This window comes from Echinops telfairi, unplaced genomic scaffold (assembly GCF_000313985.2).
Source record: "Echinops telfairi isolate 266 unplaced genomic scaffold, ASM31398v2 ScPeMD7_3;HRSCAF=10, whole genome shotgun sequence".
Classification (NCBI taxonomy): domain Eukaryota; kingdom Metazoa; phylum Chordata; class Mammalia; order Afrosoricida; family Tenrecidae; genus Echinops; species Echinops telfairi.
Genome location: NW_022103899.1, coordinates 26,248,598 through 26,256,775, shown reverse-complemented (window position 1 = coordinate 26,256,775; position 8,178 = coordinate 26,248,598). Strand labels below are relative to the sequence as shown.

The 8,178-nt window shown below is 43.9% G+C and overlaps 1 protein-coding gene across 1 annotated transcript in view; it reads right to left on the bottom strand.

Moving 5' to 3' along the window:
* Positions 1-5,986, bottom strand: part of SGO2 (shugoshin 2) — a 28,074-nt gene extending 22,088 nt beyond the window's left edge. Inside the window, exon 1 of the mRNA XM_045295681.1 lies at positions 5,963-5,986. The gene's annotated coding sequence lies outside the window, so the exon portion shown is untranslated. The remainder of the gene's footprint in view (positions 1-5,962) is intronic.
* Between the last annotated feature and the right edge of the window lie 2,192 nt (positions 5,987-8,178).

Below are 8,178 nucleotides of genomic sequence, written 5' to 3'. Positions count from 1 at the left end.
GAAAATAGATTGTGCTGGCAGGAGCCTAGGCCCTGGCCCAGGTGACAAGCCCTGGTCCTTGCTCTTATGGAGAAGTCTGATGTGGGAACACACATTGTTATGATAATGACTACGAAGAGTAACCGTTGAGATAAGCACCCCCTTAATGAAGGCAGAGTAAAGATATGCCCACCCCTATGGAAAGCGCTTTGGGGAGTCCTGGTGGTGTAGAGGTTACACATTAGGCTGTGATCCACAAGGTTAGCAGTTCAAAACCACCAGCTACTCTGTGGGAGAAAGACAAGCTTTCTACTCACACGAAGAGTTCGTCTCAGAAACACAGCAGGTCAGTTCTACACTGTCTTATGAGGTCCCTGTGAGTTGCCACTGACTTGAAGGCTGCGATTATGGGAGGAGCTTTGGTGGTACTCTGGGTTAAGTGTTGGACTACTTACTGCAAGGTTAGCAGTTCAATTCCACCAGTCTCTCTGAGGAAGAAAGGCGAGGCATTCTACTTCCATAAAGATTAATAGTCTCAGAAAGCCCTGGGAGTTGGACTCTGTCCTACAGTGTTCCTATGAGTCAGATTCGATACTGTGGCAGTGAGTGAACCCTGTGGGGTGAACTCTTCAGCTTTATTTGTTTATTAGACTTATGGTCTATTAGACTCTCACAATCGAATAGGGAAGAAATCATTATGTTATAGTGTGACAAGAACAATGGATATAATACACAGTACAAAGGAGTTCCACCTCCTGCTGGAATGAGATTATCTGTACCTTTGCCTGGTCTAGAACAGACAACTTGTTCTCTAGTTTCCCAGGCACAGAGACAGCAGTTGGCCCCAGGATAAATCATACTCGGTTTCATACATAACTAATACACATGATGATATCTAGGATTATGGAGCTCATGATATTAAAATGATACTTTGCATGGTGGCATAGTGGGTTTGGGGTTGGACTGTTAACCAAAAGAACAGCAATTCAAAACTACCCGCTGCTCCATGGGAGAAAAATGAGACTTTCTCACTTTTGAGATGTTTTGGGGGATGTTGGATGGAGTGACTTTCCACTGCATGTAGGATACATGTTCATCTTTGAGGCAGAGGATAGTCTGTGCTACCCGATAAGTACCGCCACCACCACCCTTCACACTCCCTGGAGGCCCTCCCACCCCAAGACACCAGGTCCGCACCTCTGGAATCTATTTAAAGGGCTTGCAGCTGTAATTATGTTATGAATCTCTTGATGAGGAGCTCGTCCTCATCACCGAACCCTCCGCCATCAAGTCTATTCCGACCCAGAGCAGCCCGCTAGGGGAGAGCAGTGCTGTCTTTAGGGCGGCGGTTCTCAACCTTCCTCATGCCACGACCCTTTAATACAGTTCCTCCTGTTGTAGTGACCCCCAGCCATAACATTATATTCGTTGCTACTGAAATTTTGCTACTGTTATGAATTGAGCAACCCCTGTGAAAGGGTTGTTTGACCCCCAAAGGAGTTGCGACCCACAGGTTGAGAACCGCTGCCTTAGGGTTTTGGCGGCTGTAAATCTTTAAGGAAGCAGAGAGTTACTACTCTTTCTCTCAGAGAGCCCTATACTTATACAACTAGTCCTAAATAATAAACAAATAGAAAAACCTGAACAGATATATGAATCCCCATGCATTATCCACAACAGCAAAACGATGGAAACCACCCACCCAAAGGGAGGGTATTGTTGATATCGCCACAGGAGAGGGAAAGAAGGACCAGGCCTCAACACGCTGCGCCTCGACGTGAAGGCAACATGCCAGCATGTAGCAGGGAGCCACAGAGAGGTCTGCGGGCAGACCCCAATCTCAACTACGTGGACCCCCCTCACCACCCTCAGAAGAATTCATTTCAGAGGAGAGCACTGATGCTACAGCTTGGGGAGACAGGTCCATCTGATCAGAGCACACAGGAGAAACGTAAGGGATGGAAAGGAGGAGAGGACATCCTGGCCCACTAAGCCCGAGGACCATATTCCTGCTCAGAGCAGACAATGCACAGGGAGGACCATAGGACTGGCCCCACCACCAGACATGACGTCCTTCACTGAATCATAGTGCTACGGGGGACAACACTGGAGACACAGTGCAGGAACAGTGTCCAATTTGACCCCATCACACTGGGGCAAAACACTAAGGACATGCAACAGAGCAGCAAGAGGAGCAAAGCGATGAAGTCCCCAGGGAATACCAAAAATAGACTTTGGGGACAGAGTGTGGCATCCCATCAGACTTGACTGGAAAACACTCCTAAAGGCCAAAAAACAGTCCTGGAACTGTTTATAGCCTTTTCCTTTTTTGTCTTTGTCTTTCTTTTTGTTGTTATTATTTTGTTTGGGGCTTTTTTGTTGTTGCTGTTCTTGTTTTGTTGGTTTTGTCTTCCTTTGTTGTTTTGCTTGGCTTTGCCTGGTTTTTGCGCTTATTAATGCCTCTGTATGGCTATCTAGATAAGATAGGTGGGATAAACAATTCAGAGAAGAAAACAACAGGACCGACGGTTCCAAGGGGACACAGTAGAAGGGAAGGTGGGAAAGTGGAAGGGGGAGGGTCAAGTAGCCCAGGGACAAGGGAACAAGTGAACTCATAAAGGCAAATACTGTATGAAACCACTATTACAAAAGAAAAAAATAATTTTCACACCAAAAGAAACGAACTTTGAAGCTTACGGGGAGGCCAAGGAGAGTGGGTAAAAAAAGAGAAGTGGTATTTGAAAACAAGCAAATAAATACATTATTTGCGAGCGACACAGATACACACAGATAAACACATATATACACACATAGACTCAAAGGCAAGTTCATTTTAAAAAACACTGCCATTACAACAAGCTCACTACCATCGTGTTAATTCTGCTGCATTGGGATCCTAATAAGACAGAACTGTCCCTGTGGGATTCTGTGACTATAAATCTGTGTGGGAGTAAAGAGCCTCATCTTTCTCCCGTGGAGCAACTGCTAGGCTCAAATTGTTGACCTTGCAGGACAAAGATGAGGCTTTCTATTCCCATAAAGGTACTGGCTTAGAACCTTACAGTGGCAGTTCTACCCTTACCTATAGGGGAGCGGTTCTCAACCTGTGGGTCGTGACCCCTTTGGGGGTCGAACAACCCTTTCACAGGAGTCACCTGATTCATAACAGTAGCAAAAGTACAGTTATGAAGTAGCAACCAAAGTAATTTTATGGTTGGGGGTCACCCACAACAAGAGGAACTGCATGAAAGGGCCGCGGCATTAGGAAGGTTGAGAACCACTGCTATAGGGTATCTATGAGTTGAAAGTGATGAAGCAAAAGATCTGAACAGAACATTTCAAAGTGTGAGTCAAAAAGACAAAGTATTATAATAAAATGTGTAAAAACCTTAAGTCAGAAAACCAAAGGGAAGCACATACTTGAATTTCTCTACCTTGAAAGAAGAAGAAAAAAAAATCAAGCTTCAAATTATAATAATGAGGGATTCTACGGTCAAAATATTGGAAAAAATCAAAAGAAAATGGAAGGAGTATAGCCACTGTACCACAAAGAGTGGGTCAACACTGAACCATTTCAGAAGACAGCATACGATCAAGAATTGATGGTATTAAAAAGGAAGTCTAAGCTGTGCTAACCTTGCTTACTGAAAGTGAGAATTTGAAGCCCTTGCTGATGAAGATCAAGGACTGCAGCCTTCAGTGTGGATTATCACTCAATGTAAAGAAGAGCTACATCCCCAAATTTAATCAATAGGTAACATCATGATAAATGGAGAAAAAGTTGAAGTTGTCAAGGCTTTTGTCTTGCTTGGATCTATAATCAGTGCTCACGGAAGCAGCAGTCAAGAGATCAAAAGACAACTTGCATTAGGTAAATCAGCTGCATAAGACCTCTTTAGAATATTGAAAAGCAAGGATATTACTTTAAGGACTAAGGTGCGCATTACCCAGCCACGGTATTTTCCACTACCTCATAGGCGTGTAAAAGTTGGACAATGAATAAGGGGGACCAAATAAGAACCGATGCTTTTGAATTGGGTTGCTGGAGTACAATATTCAAAGTGCCATGGACTGCTAAAAGGACAAACCAGTATATCTTAGAAGAATTATGGCCAGAGTACTCCCTAGGAGCAAGGATGGCAAGGCTTCATCTTACATATTTTGGACATGTCTAGGGTATAGGGCCTGGAGAAGGACATCACGCTTGGTAATGTGGATGGGACAGAGAGAAAGAAGGCTCTCAATGAGATGGACTGATACAGTGGTTACAGCAATGGATTCAGGCATAGGGACAATTGTGAGAATGGAGCAGGACAAGGCTGGGTTTTGTTGTGTTGTGCTTAGGGTCTCTATGGTTCAGACCTACTAGATGGCTCCTAACAATAATAACAACAAGCTGCACTAAACATAAGCCTTCAGGAAATGATGGAACACCAATAGAGGTATTTCAATAAACAGAGGCAAGACTGGAAGCACCAAGAAATTTGGAAGACAGCTGACCGACCAACTGACTGAAAAAGATCCATAATTCATGTCCATTCCAAAGAAAAATGAAAGAATGCTGAAATTATCAAATGATATTACTAATATCACACACAAGTAAATTTTGCTAAAGATAATTTCTGAATGGCTCCAAGAGTACACCCACAGGGAACTATTACAAATGCAAGCGGACTGAGAAGAGGACGTGGAACGGAGGTATGATTGAGATCAGATGAAAGCAGTAAAGCTCAGAGAGATGTTTCCTGTGTTTTTTTGACTATGCAAAGGTTGTGTGGATCATAATCTACGGATAATACTATGAAGAATGGAAATCTCAGAATACTTCATTGTGCTCATGCAGAACCTGTACATAGAGCAAGAGGCAGTGGTTCAAACAGAAGAAGGGATATTGTGTGGTTTATAACCAGGAAGAGTGTGTCAGCAAATAATCTGGGGAATTGGATTATCTGAATAAAGAAAACCATTAACAATCTGTGATATGCAGATTACACAACCCAATTTGTTTAAAGCTAAGATGATTTGAAGCATTTACTGCTGAAGATCCAAGACCTCACAGGCTTCAGTATGGATTACACCTCTTCCTGAGGATAAAAGCACATCCTCACAACCGGGCCGATGGCAACCTGATAGATGGGAGAAAATATTGCAGTAGGCTGGTTTGCAATTAACTTGGATCCAAAAACCAATGTTCATGGAAGCAGCAATGACAAAATCAAACAATGCCTTATTCCATTGTGAAAAGCTGCTCCAAAATCCCTCTTTTAAAGTGTTAGAAAGCCTAGGGTATTTTCATTCACCTCATATGCATGCCAGCTGGGCAATGCAAACCAAGAAGGAAGAACTGATGCCTTCGAATAACAGTGTTGGCCAAGAATGTTAAATGTGCCATGAGCCGTCAGAAGAACAGGAAAATCTGTCTGGGAAGGTCAGCAAGGATGGCGAGAGTCCGCAAACTTTGGACATGTTATCAGCAGGGACCAGTCCCTAGAGAAGGACACGGTAATGGGCACAACAGGTCAGCGAAAAAGAAGATGCTCAATGTGACGGATTGATGCTCCAATACCGTGAGGCGGTGTGTGCTTCTCGCGTACATGCTACCAGGTCGCTAGGAGTCGGAGAAGGGCTTCTTCGGAATTTGAGTAAATTGTCCTGAACATTTACTTAGCAGATACCTAAGAGGCGCTTACAAGGAGTGAGAAACCGTTTTAGAAGCAGGGGTAGGGCAGTCACAAAGACAAACAAATAATCCCTTCCCTCTAAAAGCTGACAGTCCATCAGTCGGCCAGGTCCCTGTTCCGCAATCGGGGGCTCCAGGCCAGGGCCAGAGGCGGGACTCCGATCCAATCCCGCACTTCCCCCGCAGGCCGGCGCGGGATCCGAGAGCGGGAGAGCCCCTCCGGGAAGTCTGACGCGGGGGAAAAACGACTCCCAGTTTTTAGAAAAGGAGTGAAAATGCCCAAACCACAGGTCACTGACTTACCGCTCTTCCCACGTAGGGGTACCACCACCTGGCGCCCGGAGTTCGACCCCGGGTCGCGGCTCGGGCTCCGGTTTAAACTGCGCAACCGTTGGCGGTTGTCAGATAAGCCAATCAGGTCCCGAGGCGCCGGCGGCCCGCTGCGCAGAGCCGGAAGGGGCGGGGGCCGGGAGCAGAGCCATCTGGGCGGGGCCGGGAGCAGAGGGGGCGGGGCCGTCTGGGCGGGGCCAGCCGCAGAGAGGGCGGGGCAGTCGAGCGGGCTGGGGCGGCGCCCGGGCGGCGCTGGGACTGCGAGGCAGTTGGCTTTCTGCTTCGTCAGAAATGTTCGTTGGCGAGAGTAAACGCTTCTGTGACAAAAATACTGTTTTCAGCCAAATGTCAGAAAGGCTCAACGGCCACCTAAAGCCAGCTTATGTTGTTTGTGGCGCTGTTTCTGTCTGCCCACGTCTTATTTCTCCTTCATCCTTGCATTCCAAATGGTTCCAGCACCTTTCTCTAGTTAAAATCCTTGATCCTTTTTAATTTTCTGAAGGAAAAGCAACGGCAAATGAATTTGAAAAGCCTAGATCACATTAGCATTTAGGTTTTGTTAACAATGGTTTAGCTGAATGTACAGAAAATGACATTTTCTATTTCCAACTACATAGAAAAAAAGTCTCTGTGTGTTCTGAGCCTTTAACTTAACGCCCTTCGACAACGTTCATACTTTATACAAATAACTTGAAAAAACAGAAAAAGTTCTCTTGGTATACTATTAGAATGAAAATAACTCTAGATCTCGATCTTTGATAATGCAGTGATGCAGTCAAATTTATCTTGTCAATTTTTTACGCATCGGATGACATCCCGGATGACAGCTTTTTATTTCAGAGAAAAGACAAAATAATGTATGCATGACATACTGTTAGATACATCCCAAGATCTTAAAATCTGTCTCAAACCTGGTTACTGAAAACTAGAAAATTGTTCACTGGTCTACCAGCTACTAAAATTACTAGGTAAAGTACAGTAAAAAACGTCAATAAAAATGGTTAAGAATGGAAAGCTCTGGTTACAAGAATTTCCAGTTAACTAATGGGTAAACTAACACTCTTGCTTACTCAGCCTAACACATTGAACACTCCATATATATAATTTAATATACATATATATTATGTATATTACTATTATGTATATTTAATATGTATATTAAAATTAACCAAGACATGGTGGCTCTGATGTTTAGTAGTTATTTTATCTTAACCAAGTAACTTCATCTATGTAATCTTTCCCCCCTTCTTTTATAAAATTGAGATGAATAACAACATCCAATAGAACCTTTAGGATGGCTCCAACTGATAAGCTTGCTCAAATATATTAATATTACTTTCTTCCCAGTTGACTCATTTTGTGGCTATAATTGCAAAACCAAAGCAAATAGAAAAACTAGACAAGTCAGAAGTAGGAGAAATGTAAAGAAATTTATCAAGACGTGAATACCAACTTTTTTTAAGTGATTATCTTTTTTATTATTATTACTAATTGGGAATTAATACATATATCATTCCATAGCTCAATCATGTCAAGCAGAATTGTACAGTTTCAACCACAATCAGTTTCCAAACCTCCTTTTTCTTCCTGGACTCCTTGACATGGTCTCCGTTTTACCACCCCCACCCCTACCCTGAAACCCTTATTCTACTTGTTATCCCTGTCGGTTCATCAACCCTGGGTTTCATATACCAATAAACAAAAACATACAACTTCAAGACAGTGACCCCCAATGGCTTAACACCTCTGATACACCCTAATATGAACAAACAAAAACGAAATAAAAGAGAAGTCAGTCACAGGTTCTCCCAAACAATATATACAGCATATAAGGCACCAATGTAGCAAGACCATGTTTGTCCGCCTACCAGCAATTCAACAATGTTGGCACAGCTGTCTGCCGCTTCCTCAGACACCATATATTTTCCTACTTACGTCCTCAGGTTAAATGTGTGTGGGGGGGTAGAGTCCAGTTCACGCAGTGACGTTCCAGCATTGGAACTCAAGGATGCAGCCTCTGAGCATGCTGTGCACTTTGAAGATCCAGGATTCAGTGTCCCAGCGTTCCACAGCACCCGGCCTGGGTCCCCAGGATGCACCCAGAAGCCCAGGTCAATGTGGCCCATTCAGTGCATACCACCAAAAACATTCTCCCCTTAGTGTCCCCAAAAGCATTTTCAATCGTTCTT